We start from the raw sequence: 16,440 nt of genomic DNA, 5'->3' as shown, positions 1-16,440 counted from the left end.
AGAGAGAGAGAAGCACTCAATAAGACTAGATGAGTAGTCAGATTCTCTGATCCACTTAATTGAACCAATTCCATACGCTGTCACACACAAACACAGTCACACAGACACACACACACACTCACACACACAGGGAGGGAGCGAGAGAGAGAGAGAGAGAGAGAGAGAGAGAGAGAGAGAGAGAGAGAGAGAGAGAAGAGAAGAGAGAAGCACTCAATAAGACTAGATGGGTAGAGAGACTACATAAAACAATTATCTTTCACACATTTGGAACTTAAAAATAATGACTAAAGGTAAATACATTCACACTTCCCATTTGGTAGATAACTTCTGTCTCTGTGCATTGACGAGATAGTAACATATTAATTGCCCCAAATTATATTGTATATGACAATTAACATTTATATTTATACTTTTATATTATATATATATTAATATTCAGTCTAAAGTTATGGTCTGAGCCGTTAGATTAAGCCTGGTTGTCACTGATGCAAGAAGAGGGAGTGAAACTTATGCCGGCACTGGAGTTGGTGTCAGGAAATGAAAGTGAATCTTATTCCAACAGCAGACCGCTAAACAGCCAACCACTAATCCTGAACCACTAACAACTCTGGATCAGTGTTCAAGTGTGTCGTGCTCTCCTGAACCACTGACAACTCTGGGTAGGTGTTCAAGTGTGTCTGAATCGTAAGGTGTTGATTAATCGTGTGATGTGTTCAGTAAGTGTAAACTGAGCCCAATCCTGTTGTTTTGTATTGTTTCATTACATTCATTGTTGGTGACATAGTGTTAGTCACAAAGTGTTAGTTACATAGTGTTAGTTACACGGTGTTAGTTACATAGTGTTAGTTACATAGTGTTGGCTGCAAAGTGTTAATGACATAGTGTTAGTTACAAAGTGTTAGGTACATAGTGTTAATTACATAGTTTTGGTGACATAGTGTTAGTAACATAGTGTTAGAATCTGTGGTAAGGATTTGGGACACATTTCATTAAGACGGACATCTGCAGACTAGCTACAGATTCTCAGATAATAATCAAACTATCTGTTGAAACACTGTGAACTACAAAAAAGGGCTAAAGTCAGGGCAAGGGGTTGGTTTGGGTTAGGGTGGTGTTTGGTGAAAGATTGATTTTGAATTTCAACAAGCCATCTGTAAAGTCTCTGTAGATTTTATTTAAATAAAGTGTTACCTAGTAACCCAGTGGTGCGGTCTTGTCAGAGGTAAGCTCGGGAATACTCTCTCTCTCCTTCTCTGTCTCTCTCTCTCTCTCTCTCTCTCTCTCTCTCTGTCTCTCTCTCTCTCTCTCTGCCTGTGCAGCCTCTGCCTTTCTGTGTGTCAAGTGTTTGGATCTTGTTGGTCACATGTTGTGTTGTTACAATAATAAAGTTTGATTTGATTTGTTGTTGTGGCTACAGGTGCTGAGTCATAAAATGGAGTACAAGAAGAACTGTGACACACTCACTGACAAGAACTCATTTGATTCAGAGGGAAATGCGTGAGTTTTCCTTACTGCATTACTTTACATTGTCACACGAATACTGATCATGTCATGATAGCCTTCAAAAGTCAAGAATATTCTATTTAAATGTTTCAGAGGAAGGATGAATTGGATGGTTGGGCTTTACAGTAGATGAGATCAGTCAAGTTTTTTTGTTCAGTTGCACAAGTATTCAAAAGCTCAATCAGCAGGAATATTTTAGCAATATCACTTGAGTGAATACTGCATGATAAATACGAGCATTTTTCACTGAAAATTCACAGTCAAGTTTACCTCGGACTCCAAAGGTGTGTATCAGTATAGTTGTATTCAACGAAAAACAAGCTTGTTGGGCTCACTCATGTCTTGTCAGACTGACGTCTTATCCTGGAGGATGCGAGAGAGAGAGAGAGAGAGAGAGAGAGAGAGAGAGAGAGAGAGAGAGAGAGAGAGGGGGCCACGGCTCACTCCCAAACTGCAGCAGACGAGAGAGAAGCAAAGCTAGACATACCACACAAGGTTTCTTTAGAATGATGTAGTGTTGTCTGACGCCAAAGCAATTGAGATAACCATGTGGTGGGTCTCCTATATCCAAGATTATCTTGCTATGCTTTTGGCAATCTAATACATCAGCACGGCAGTACAGAATGACTACTAGTTCTTCTCAACAACCCTTGCTTACGCGCACACAGAAGGTACACTTTTAAGCACATACACAGAGAAAGAAAATGTCAGCACTTTAGAATCAAAGATACCGAGTTTCATATTTCTCTATCAAGCATCGCTATGACTCAGTTGTAGACCTCAACAGGCTGAGTGCTAGACATTGAGATAGCTGCCTTGATATGCTGACATGCTGACACACCAATGCAATACAGGCTTTAAGCATATAATGATGTGTGATAATATGACATATGCTTTAAGCATATAGTGAAGTGATATGTGGCAATATAATGCAGGCTTTACAGTTTTTCACTATTGTTAAGAAGTAAAAAGCGAAAATTCGGCACAATCTGCACAACCTTCACGTCATGTATCAATCGCTCGCCCCAAGTGGGAAATACTTAAGATTCCCTTATCTACATTAGAGTCCGATTTTCCTTGTGAACACACTGATGTCAATTACACATCACATTTTTGTCAAAACAGTGTACACAAAGTTCTGTTGTTGCACACAATTTTCAAGTAAAATCTCAAAGCATCAACCTGTAAGCCACAAATAGTCAAATCTCTAAATTTTCAGGTCTTTTGACCAATTTGCAGTGAGGACTGCACCATAAAAGTGTCTTGAGCCTCTGTTTTGTTTGATAAACTATTGAAAACTTTAAAAAGATCGACAACCAGAGAAGGAGAGGGGTAAGAGTGAGAGGAGGAGGAAGAGGAGGACAAGAAGGAGGAGGAGTAGGAGGTTGAAGAGTAGGAGGACAGAGAGAAGGAAGAGGAGGACAAGGAGGAGGAAGAGAATGAGGACAAGGTGAAGAAGGAGGAGGATCAGGAGAAAGAAGAAGGAGAATGGTCATCTCTAATGAGATTTGGGCCGCTGTGGTAGAACATGTTTTCATGGTTTTTCATTAGAACCTTCAGGATGGAGAACAAGTACGAAATCTGTTTGCCTTGTGTACTGTAATACTGCATATCAATATAATATACGTAGTGTGCTCACAGTATTTGTATTTTGCAGGACTGAAAGAGAACCACACTGTGGAGGAAGAAAACACACTTTCAGTATTTTTTGAAAGCAAAGTAGCATTTTCCAGGAGATATAAAGGGTTTTGCATTTTCAGTTAGTTGCTTTGGGATTTGTGTTTAGAGTTTTGAGAACGAGGCATGCTTTCAAAAAATGTGTGTAAGCAATTGAGAAAAACTATAAGCATTTTGTATACAATTTTATGTCAATACAATCTGGTGGAACAGGAGACTGAAATTGTAAATATGGTTTGTGAGAACAACGGTATTGCTGTTTTATGTTTGACTATGAAAAATGTAGGCCTACACTGATACATTTTACAAAAGGAGAAAGGGCTCAATGAGTCATTGTCATTCATATGGTGTGTTTCGATGATTGTGTTTTCAATTTTGCACTTCTGTGTGCTGTAAATGCTTGGTAGTGTGCAGCTAATGCTTAGTTGAGTGTACTAAATGAATGTATGTGTGTGTGTTTTGAAAATATGGCTGTGTGTACCAAATGAAAACACGAGTTCCATTTTGTGAACAGTTAAGAGATTTGATAGCAAAGAGTCATCTTGCAAAGGGAGTGTCAGGTTTAGCATTTTGTGTGTGAGGTTTTCAATTTTCTGTGTGCAGTTTTGAGAAAGACGTTACTGTTTTGAAAAACGGGTTTTAGCAACAGTGAAAAACTGTAAAGGTGTTGTGGGAGACCCAGACTGCTAGTGTGTAATTCAGTTAAAGGTGTTGTTGGAAACACAGACTGCTAGTGTGAATTCAGTTAAAGGTGTTGTGGGAGACCCAGACTGCTAGTGTTCTGTTCTGTTGCGTGATGTTCTCCCATTGTTTGTTCTATTTTACCTTTGATTGCTTGCAGTTTGTTTTTGATTTGATTTATGGTTTTTGTCTCATTATATGCTGATGGACCCCGTCTGCTGCCCCCTGCTGGTGATCTGCTTGTCATAACTGGGCCTAGCTCAGTCAGGCTCTGTGTCATTTCTATCTGATGATCTGCAGCAGATTTGTAATGAATAGAAAATAATTAAAAAAAAATAAAATAAAAACACCAATCTCAACCATTGTCATCGTCACGCAACACTAACATTGTTTCACAAAAAATGAAAAACTGCACTAGCCACAGCTGTCCTGTGGTCCTATAGCTGAATGGATTGTGAGGGGGGTGTTGTTTGGGGGGGGGGGCTACTAGAGCGAGAGAGGGAGGAGGGGACACAGCCACAGAAGAGGGAACTGTTATTCAGCAACTCAGTCAGCAGGGAAGCAGGCAGCACAGAGTCAAGGGTAAAACATGGAGTGGACCGGTGGCAGGGAACCTGGCATGAATACAGAAACAAACACGGCAGAGCAGGAAACAGAGAACACATGAGCCAGAATCTAGATATCTAGGGAAGGATTGTGATCATGGAAACAAAGAAAAAGCACACACACACACTACACATAAAAAACACACTCCAACAATACACACATCACACATAAACATACACTACACACAAACACACAAACACACACACACACACAGACATGAGAGATGCCTGGGCTTTGCTCTCACAAATATGCCTGTGACTCCTCCCAAAACACTGCTCACTGCCAAAGGAGTATAACACGCAAGCCATCACGCACACACACACACACACACACACACACACACACACACACACACATCAAGTTTAATCGTGAAACTAAATTTTCTGAATGGTCCATCAAATGTAAGCGGTTTAGCAGTCCATTATGGGTTTTACAGTTCAAGGGTAGAGGAAATGTTGCCTTTTCTAATAATCATGTTTCCTGTAATTGCTGATATTGATACTTTGCCAACTGTTTGACCTTCCTGTCATGTTATGTAGACACATGCAGTCCACGCACCGTTAGTCCATGACTTAAGCTACCAGAAGTTACACAATCAACTCAAACACAAACGTGTACACACACACACACACACACACACACACACACACACACTTTTCCCCACAGGTCAAGCCAGGACACAGAACAGAGAGCAGAACAGGAACGGCAGTAATAGAAATAACAAACTGAGCCTCCAGCGCCACCACAAGGTCCTCAGGAGTATTACACCGAATGGCTTACGTATCTCAATTTCAGTCTCTTCCAGGTGTTGCACAAATGCCATCACTGCCTTGTCTCATAGTGCTGTGGTGCACAAATACCATCAGTGTTGCAGTATGTCCCCCACTTATAATGATACTAATTCAACAACTCTTAGCTGTGTCTGATTGAATCATGAAGACAATAGTTATTTTCGGTCCAGACAGGGTGAGTTTGAAAAGTATTTTATTTTATTGTTTGAAAATCAGACAATCAATTCAGTGTCAGCACATTCTACCAGGTACGTATGTGTCCCCTACATAAGAAAATAGCAATGAACAGTCATTAAGGATCAATGAACAGTGATTAAGGATCACTGAGCAATGATTAAGGATCACAGAGCAATGATCATTGAACAGTAGTTAAGCATCAATGGACAGTAATTAAGGATAAATAAAAAGTAATTAGGGATACGCAATGGTGTCTCCGTGGTAACAATGGTGTCTGCGTGGTTACCTTCCTGTTCACAATGCTAGTATGTAAGGGTACATAATGCTTCAGTGACCCCCCCCCCCCCCCCTTGCTGAAATTGACCAGATCTGACGTGTGGGTGTGCGTGTGTGTGTGTGTGTGTGTGTGTGTGTGTGCGTGTGTGTTGATAGATTGATAGTTGATAGATAGATAGCGGCCCAGGTGATTTTTTTGGTTTGTTTTGAAGTGCTCGTGCCACCCCCCAAGATTACAACCACAGCTTTCATGCGCTCCACACTTTCACATTGCTGTTGGGTGACTTTATGCCACTCCTGGGGCCAAAATTCAGTTATGTTCATTTTCAAATTCGTTTGATGGCTTGTGACCATACATCTTCCTCTTGATCACACTCCAGAGGTTTTCAATGGGATTCAGGTGTGGATATTGGGCTGGCCATAACAGGGGCCTGATCTAGTGGCCCTTCATCCACACCTTCACTGACCTGGCTGTGTGGCATTGAGCATTGTCCTGCTGGAAAAAAACACTCCTCAGAGTTGGGGACCATAGTCAGACTGAAATGTCCTCTCACTACATAATATATGGTAAACATTCTTCTCCACACCAGTTAATTCAACTACATATTTATGTTTATCTCAAAAGGTGCTTACCATTTATATTAAATACCCTTCAGCACTGTATCCCAAATTCTTACTTAATATATGAAACACAGTATATGCACTAATACTGTTGTACTTAATCAGTGTTATGGAAACTTAGGAAGCAGTAAACAAAGATGGTTTGTATTCATGTTGTTTGTACTCAAGAAGTAGCCTGGCCATTACCAGCCTGTGACTCCATTTCATTCCGTCTTTCAGTCTAGGCCAACCCAATGCATTTTGGATTCCGAGATGAGCGGGTGCTTAGCTTGATGTTTAAAATCATTGGAGTTCCCTTAACCAATCAGCAACGTTTAGTAAGCATTCGGTAGATTAAACTCTTCCCAAAGCCAGTTGGGAGAAGAGCTACGACGTCCTTTCCAATCATAAAACTTACAAGAAAATACTCTTGTTCTCCTTTTAATTTTCTGATGTTCTCGAGAGTTGAGACAACTTTTCCAATAGCTTTTCGTGTCTTTTCCTCCAAGGCGAGTTTTGCGTCACAGCTCTAAACTGTTCGCTGATTGGTCCTACAAAATTTTGAGTCCTGGAGACGATTGTCAACGGGGTTGGGCCAGACTGAGTATGAGCTTGAAATCAATTCAGGCGGAAATACGTAGGCTGGTGTCACCAGGCTACTCAAGAAGAGCTTTCCAGCATTTTTTCTATCTTTTACTGTCTTAAGTTGGACAAAACTAACCGGTGAAGGACCTGATTAAATTTCCTTTACGGAATTGACATACGTGTTGATTCATACAGGCTACACAATCATTGTGGATGAAATTGGCCAGCCCCTTCTGTAATAAGTCATTAAAGGCACCCAGTGCAACTTTCGAGGCTTAAAAATAAACATTCAATTTCTAGTCTTTTTTACACGTAGTAAGTTTCAATAACTCCATACCATTACATACCGACATTCAAGCAGCAAAGATGAGACGTCGTTGTGTGGTGAGAACTGATAGAAAATCGATAACAACAATCGCCGCCATTTTCTTTATTTTTTGTAACCTACAATAAATAAAGCAGGCTTCCAGTCAATGGAAAAATGGCTTCTCCCCACCGGCGATTGTTGTTGTTTACGATTTTCTATCCGTTCTCACCACACAACGACGTCTCATCTTTGCTCCTTGAATGTCGATATGGAATGGTATGGAGTTATTGAAACTTACTACGTGTTAAAAAGACTAGAAATTGAATGTTTATTTTTCATTGAATGTTTACATAAAGTTGCACTGGGTGCCTTTAAGATAACATTGTGAAGCCACTTTCAACCAATGACTGTGTAGCAGAAATGTCTGGAAGACCAGTCAACACACAGAGAATGGGCAGACAAACTGCATTTACATTAATGGCTGAGGATTATTAATACATTTCAGTCGTGGAGGTTCACATTGGTTTCAAAGAACAGAAAGGATCCTGCCTCCAACCTTTTGTTCTCTTTGCTTACTTATTTGTCAGCATTTTAATTTCCAGCAGGGGGCGCACTATCACTACTTATGTAACTGTATCAGGCTTACAGTCTGCTCCTGGCTGATCCTGGGCCAATGGCCAACTTTGCTTCAGGGAGGGGTCTATCTGATCAGCTGATGAACTCAAATAGCATCAACCTGGTGCCAGGACAAAGGACAGTATCTTTAAAACAGATGCTTCATAGTTTTTTTGTGAGAAGGTTTTCAACACACCATAACCACAGGTTAAGACATGCCAGCTGTGGGTTTCCTGTGGTGAGAGTAGACCAGGGCCCACTAGGTCAAGGCCCTTGATGTTTTCATGTTATTTCTGCATTTGTTGAATGTCAGCCATTTTGCAAGCTTGAGCATTAAGAGGAAAACTTTGACGAAGCATTACACAAAATGGTGGCCAGGCCCACTGATGCGCAAAATGGGGACTACTGCTAGTACGGCCATACTGCAAAGCAAAAGTACGTGGAGCTGTTGTAGTTCCACAGTTTGTCTGTATGTAATGCTACATTCATAGCACACACATATGCATATACAAAGAGAGGGAAATAATATCTCTTACCATCTGATTCATTTTCTTAACTGGTATACTTTATCTCGATTAGTGTGTTTTTATTTAAGATGGACATACTTATTTCAACACCAATTGTTGTGTCAGAGAGAGGAAAGCCTCCTGATGACTTATAGTGATCTTATGAATAATAATAAAATAAAAAAAACGTTCGAAAAAGACTTAAAGACTAAATAGCCAGTAGGTGTGTATAACTCACCTCTTTCACCAACCACCAGTTTTAGTCCAAAATGAGTAAAAACAAACTTTTTGTTTGTGCAACAGCTATGTTTGTACGACTCAACTCTTTCACCAACCACCAGTTTTACTGAAAAGAAATTATCTTTTTTGTTGAGAACAGTGGCACATTCGTGAGAAATGACACGTTCACTCTGCTTGGGTTCATGCCAAACTTCTTCAGCCTCCTCAGGAAGAAGAGGCGTTTCTGGGCCCACAATGGATGTGTTCCAGGAAGGGAGTGTGCTATTCAATTTTTTCCCTTTCCCACCAACTGGTGGAAAGGTCACATACACAATCAGCAACAGTGCACAGGGCACACCAGGGCACATGATCGGGCTGCTTGTAATGTTTTAACTGAATGGTGATGAAGCACTGTCTCTTCAGTCAAAAGCAGGACCTCAGCAATAATAACATGAGAGAAAAAGGAATGTAGTAAGTGTTGTAGCGAATTTACAACTGTTTCCAAAAACTTAGAGATAATATTCAATCAGAGTCAGAAGTCCGGAGTCCGATAAACTGAAGTTTTATTCAATCCTGCAGACAGATCATCCAAATATGAGAGTGGGGGTCCCTGGGCAGCTCTGAATTCTAAGACCCAATGCATTGTCTTTTATACTCATAATTCGTCAGTTTATGCATCATGGTCATCACCTTATCTAAAAATGACCCAATCAGAATATTCCCTTATACTTTCACACTTTTTATACTCATTATTAGCCACTCAGAATATTCTCGCTCACCTGTTGCGAGGGAACTTTTGCTTTGGGGAGAAAAGATCCTCCTGCCAATTTTCTTGGTTATCACATGATGAAAGGCCATGTTGGCCTTGAGAGGCCTCATCATTTGTGTGCATTTGTATGGTTGTGTGCGTATGCGTGTATGTGTGTGATTGTGTATCCATGTGTGTAGGTGTGTGTGAATCTGTGTGTGTGTGTATGTGTATGTGTAATTGAGTGTTTGTTTGAATGTGTGTATGTGTATATGTGTGTGTGCGTGTAAGTGTGTATGTGTGTATGTGTGTATATAGAAGTGTAAATATGCCTGTGTGTGTATGTGTAAGTGTATCTCTGTATGTGTGTATGTATAAGTGTGTGTGAGTGTGGGTGTAAATGGGTGACCCCCTCCTGACTGCTCTGTAACTTTCCACTGCCCTGCACCTGCACTCTGGTTTTCATGCTTGACCTTACATGATACCCATCCCTGCGCACGGGCCTAATGACAATTGTAGCTGCAATTCTGCTCTATGACCACCACGGCACTGTTTGACAATGATGTTTGACAATGATAATTTTCAACATAAGTTAGTAAAATAATGTTTTATTTAAATTAATAAAAAGCGAACACCAGACCCCACTGTTGAGCCTTCTGGATGTGTCGTGGGCCTAATTTATCAAAATACTGATGGGGGAAGGTGCCTGCTTGGAAACCCCTGTGAAATACTCATGAAGGCAGCCTTGTTGTTGTTGTTGTTGTTGTTGTTGTTGTTGTTGTTGTTATTGTTGTTGTTGTATCTTGCTGATTAGGATCTATGACTAGGCAGTTGCTAGATTGGTAATATTAGGTTGTTGGGTTTGAGTACTTGCATGTGACAGTGAGAGGACTGGCTGCTGTGTGATGTCCCCAGGATCAGAACTACAGCACATGTGAAGGACTGGCTGCTGTGGGATGTCCCCAGGATCAGACTTACAGCACATGTACAGGACTGGCTGCTGTGGGATGTCCATTAACCCTGGGTGCTAGGTTATTAACCATCTCTGTTACATTCATTAACCCTGGGTGCTAGGTTATTAACCATCTCTGTTACATTCATTAACCCTGGGTGCTAGGTTATTAACCATCTCTGTTACATTCATTAACCCTGGGTGCTAGGTTATTAACCATCTCTGTTACATTCATTAACCCTGGGTGCTAGGTTATTAACCATCTCTGTTACATTCATTAACCCTGGGTGCTAGGTTATTAACCATCTCTGTTACATTCATTAACCCTGGGTGCTAGGTTATTAACCATCTCTGTTACATTCATTAACCCTGGGTGCTAGGTTATTAACCATCTCTGTTACATTCATTAACCCTGGGTGCTAGGTTATTAACCATCTCTGTTACATTCATTAACCCTGGGTGCTAGGTTATTAACCATCTCTGTTACATTCATTAAGAGGGCACTAGGTCATTAACCCTCTCTGTTATATTCATTAAGAGGGCATGTAGAACCTGATAATGTAATAATTTACCGATAATGTAATAACTCCCGATAATGTAATACAAATTCCTTCATAAGTCCCTAAAACATGTAATAAAACCTGATAATGTAATAATACCCCGATAATGTAATAAAGTGCATTTCCCAATAATTTTGCAGAACCTGATAATGTAATAATTACCTGATATTGTAAAAACTTTGGTTGGTGCTGTAGCATCAGGTCTCCAGTTTCAGAGGTCCAAACAGTGAAGCTGTCCAGAGACCTGCTGCTTCACTATTAGCAGATGCAGTATATATTTTATATGATTGCGAATGCACAATTTTTACAATGGTGAAAGGGATATTCAGTGGTAATCAACTAATAGAGAAAAAATAAGAACATTTTGGTATGTTATAGACCGGCAGCTAATGGGCACATACTGTACCAGGCCAATCAAATCGTCTTTTGTCATTCGTCAGTCGCTCGGATTGGTTGTAGCGCCATTCCTATTGCGTGGCATTGCGTGCAGAGGCAACTTAACAGACAACCGTTAATCCCGCCCACACTGAAAATCGTGTTGTGCCAGACCCTTGTACAGCTTCTTGCTGTACAGGTTTGGCTTGCGAGGCTAAAGGCTTATACCATTGGGATCAAAATATGAGCAAAACAATAGTGGGTGGTTGTCTACACAGCATCACTACTTGGTCTGAATAACTGGTGTCCCAACATGTCAGCACTGACCAAAGTTTTTACAATATCAGGAATTTCTGCAAAATTGAGGCTAACCTGATAATGTAATAACTTCCAATTAATGTAACATTTTATTACTTTATTGGTATGGCGATTGTTACATTATTGGGAAATGCACTTTATTACATTATTGGGGTATTATTACATTATCAGGTTTTATTACATCTTTTAGGGACTTATGAGGGATTTTTTTATTACATTATCAGGGTTATTACGTTATCAGGAAATTATTACATTATCAGGTTCTACAGGGCACTAGGTCATTAACCCTCTCTGTTATATTCATTAAGAGGGCACTAGGTTATTAACCATCTCTGTTACATTCATTAAGAGGGCACTAGGTCATTAACCCTCTCTGTTATATTCATTAAGAGGGCACTAGGTCATTAACCCTCTCTGTTATATTCATTAAGAGGGCACTAGGTCATTAACCCTCTCTGTAATTAAGAGGGTGCTAGGTCATAAACCCTCTCTGTTATATTCATTAAGAGGGTGCTAGGTCATAAACCCTCTCTGTTATATTCATTAAGAGGGTGCTAGATTATTAACCATCTCTGTTACATTCATTAAGAGGGCGCTAGGTCATAAACCCTCTCTGTTTTATTCATTAAGAGGGCTCATTAACCCTCTCTGTAACTTTCATTTAGAGGGTGCTAGGTCATTAACCCTCTCTGTTACATTCATTAAGAGGGCACTAGGTCATTAACCCTCTCTGTTATATTCATTAAGAGGGCACTAGGTCATTAACCCTCTCTGTCATATTCATTAAGAGGGCACTAGGTCATTAACCCTCTCTGTAATTAAGAGGGCACTAGGTCATTAACCCTCTCTGTCATATTCATTAAGAGGGCACTAGGTCGTTAACCCTCTCTGTTCTATTCATTAAGAGGGCACTAGGTCATTAACCCTCTGTTATATTCATTTAGAGGGCACTAGGTCATAAACCCTCAGTAATATTTCACTGTGATGAAAGCAACATAAGACACACTTGATCTTGTGTGGACTTGTGAACAAGCTCTCTCTTCATGAAAATCTTGGACGTTTTGTGCTTGTAGGCGTTTGTTTTTGTCTAGCATATAGAACTTGGATAATACAAGCCATAGGAAATATATACCCGTGGCAAAGCTTGGAAACATATGCAAAGCTAGGAAATGTATACCCGTGGCAAAGCTATCTGCAGACAGGTTTTGTTCCATCCACTGCCAACACGAAGATTGAACAATTGTTCAAGTTCAAGTTGTAGGCCATGTTCAAGTTTATTGTCATTTACTTGGTAGCAATGCAGACATTACAAGTAATGGTCTCACAGCCAATTCAACATTACCTAGTCAGCAAAATAGGACATCATAAGCCAGTATTTTAATGGTAATTACTGAATGTCTGAAGTGTAAAGAAGATATCAAGGAGATTAAAGTGACTAGTGGAAAATAATGTAAGCAGTAACACAATGTGAAACACACACACACACACACACACACACACACACACACAGACACACACACACACAAACACACACACACACACACACACACACACACACACACACACACACACACACACACACACACACACACACACACACACACACACACACACACACACACACACACACACACACACACACACACACACACACACATACACATACACATACACACAGGGCTCTCAAGTGTCACGCATTGAGCGTGACAGTCACTCATTTCGGTCTTTAGTCACACACTCCCTCCACACATAGTATTTCTCACGCTGAAAAAATAACCTCTAGGTTGTTTAATGTGCTGCAGCGCGCAAACATGACCTGGCCGCGCTGCCCTCACCATGGAGGAATCAAGCACGTCTCCCCGAATCCCCTCGAGTTCTGCCGTGAGGTGCACAATCAGCCAATCAGAAAAATACGTATCTTTTGTATCTGGGTAAGATTTAATCCAGCAACCAATGGAAATAAAGCATCCTGGAATGACTTGACTGCAGTCAGAGAGAGTTTAGAGTTTTAATGAGTGTTTGAAGCCAACACAGTTTTAGGCTACAGCCTGCCTTTTTACTATAGCTTTGACTCCGAACCTCATTTATAGGCTAAAATAAATTCGAGTAGGCCTATTCAAAATATATAAAGCCTATAATTCGAACGAATATTAGGCAGCCCTTAATATTCAATGATGTTATTGGCATTATTTTTTGTAAATGTGTTTGCTTGAACAGTCTATTCAGATTCCGAGGTTTCTTTCTTCACCTGGTGGAGTTGTGAATCTCAAGCTCATTAGTCATACTAGCATGTATAAATATCCTGGCCATGGATGCATTAATCATTGCATCTGTCTTTCAAAGAAGTCAGGTAAAAAACAAATGAGCGTAAACACATTAGCGGAGGAGATGGTGGAAGAGGAAGTGAAAGTGCAGGTGGAGGAGAAAGAGACAGTGCAGGTGGAGGAGAAAGAGACTGTGCAGGTGGAGGAGAAAGAGACAGTGCAGGTGGAGGAGAAAGAGACAGTGCAGGTGGAGGAGAAAGAGACAGTGCAGGTGGAGGAGAAAGAGACAGTGCAGGTGGTGGAGGAGGAGATGGTGGATGAGATGGTAGAAGAAACAGTGAAGGAGATGGTTAGAACAAAAGGGAGACAAGTCCAGGAGCAGCCACCTACAACACCTCTTTTGATAGGGAATGGACCTCTAAATGGCCATTTATTACTGTAGGAAGCACCAGCTCATAATACTGGTGCTCTATCTGCCGCCAAGAGAACTACTGTGCCTATCAAGGTGTGTGGGATGTCATAATTCTCTCTCTCTCTCTCTCTCTCTCTCTCTCTCTCTCTCTCTAAATAGAATACCTGCATACTCTTTTCTGCAAGTCTGAGCAATTATTATTAACAACAATAATAATAATATGGGGGGGGGGGGATACGGCGGGCTGGGGCGTGGTCGGGGGGATATGTCACTCTTGCCTGTCTTCAAAACTTGAGAGCCCTGTTTGGTGCATTTCATAATAGTCAAGTAAATAAACATGATGCTGGCGGTGAGTTCTCCATCCATCATTACTCTTCGTATAGTAGAGAATGGCATCTGGTCGGGTTTACCCAGCCGAGCCTCGTTTTCGTTTTCAATATGGCTGCGAGGGGAATAAGGTGAATTGGACTTTGAATTCTAAACTTTTTCAAGCATGCCAGCTATTCTGTGCCAGTGGATGCCAAATGAAACTAATATACAAATAGACTACAAATATAATTGGTCTGGAAAAAAATCAAGTCTGTGATTCTACCTGACAACAGAAGCTGATTGGGTGAATGTTACAAAAATTAGCTGATATTTGAGAAATATGTGATTTGGGGTCTATTTTCTTGTTGCTCAGAAGAGACTTGCTTATCAAAGTTTTGTTTTTTGATTTTAACCTACACCACCAGGCGAGTGCAAGTGGCAGGAAACCTTGTTTCTTGTGCTTGAAAGGACTATTTACTCTCACCCCACACTTCCTAAGGGCTCAAATACACATAAGCGTTTTTTTCAAACGGGACGCGAGCAAATGCATTGATTCCTATGGTACGGCGCGCTTTGCGTGTGCCCCCCTTCTCCACCACGCGTTGCGTCTTTGTAGCGTTTTTTAGGTGCGCTTAAAAGTTGAACTATTCTCAACTTTCCAGCGCAAGGCAGGGAAGCGCACCGCTCATCAATGTCACACTCGGCCCAGGCAGCCAATCAGATCAAGCAACAGGTGGGCTTAACCAAGGGGGTGTAACGGCGGTCTCTTGAACGTCCGCACAGGAGGCCATTTTAAGGACGGAATAGCTTCCGGGAGGGATCAGTGGTACGTTAGGTAACGTCAGTGATCTTCACAATCGTTTACACTCTTATCTCGCGGAAATGTTGACGAATTTACAAATGACTTGATTTCCAATCGTCATTACCTTGGTAATAATTCTGGATGCTTGAACATGTTGAAATGGGCAGCTTAATTGTGTATCACGGCTATTGTGTATCAGTCATTTTACATCAATTGGCGAGGCATAATTGTTCTTTCTTTTCAATATAACTTAAGTTGCACATAATAAAACTGAAGTTGCACATGATTTCCAATCGGGTTGGTTTGTTAAACATCTTACATTATGATTTCGACAGGAAATTGCTGACTTTATTGCCAATGAAGATGCCATAATTTTGTGCAGCTGCCTGCTCTATTGAACGCCCCCATGAAACGAGACCTGTCAGAGACCTGTCAATGTTATTTTCATATGAAAACCCATGTTTATAATTCTTCATAAGTATGTAGTGCCATAAGAAATATCTTACGTTTATAACAAACCAACCCGTTTGAAAATCGGTTGAAAATTGAGCAAGTTCTGGTTATTTAAAAAGTACCACTACCAGCACAATGTTAAGGGGGAGTGAGCTATTCCGTCTCAAAATGGCCGAATTGTGCGGACATTTGACTCCGTCGGCCAGCAACGCGGGCAACTTATCTAGCCTTTATCTAATATATCTATGGGCTTAGCTACTTTATCACTTATATCCTGTTTTGATGCTGGAAGATGTTGTATGATTAAGCAATATAGCACGAGTGGGAGTGGGATTATCCCTTACCTACCCCACTCCCACGAGTATTGCTTTTATAAAACAATTCTACAGTCAACAAATTAACATTTTAACACGAAAAATAGTTCAATTTTCAACGTCAGAATTTTGAATGAACGGTTTTCATCAATGCGCTTTCATCGCGGAGTGATTATTATTAGCTGTGAAAAGTCTGTTTTGGCCTCCGCACTTTGCTAAGGCGTTACTGAAGCGTCTGCGCCTGAAAAAAGACGTGTATGTGTATTTGAACCCTAAGGTAATACGTCTGTTTATACAATGAGATGATAAAAATAATCGGATATTAGAGTAATGTTCAGTAAATATACTAAAGCAATAACGTAGCCCAAAGGTCAAAAAACATCAGTTTGA

The sequence above is a fragment of the Sprattus sprattus genome (genome assembly GCF_963457725.1).
Source record: "Sprattus sprattus genome assembly, chromosome: 1".
Lineage (NCBI taxonomy): Eukaryota > Metazoa > Chordata > Actinopteri > Clupeiformes > Clupeidae > Sprattus > Sprattus sprattus.
The sequence above is the reverse complement of the archived record's forward strand: the minus strand, read 5'-3'. Positions refer to the sequence as shown.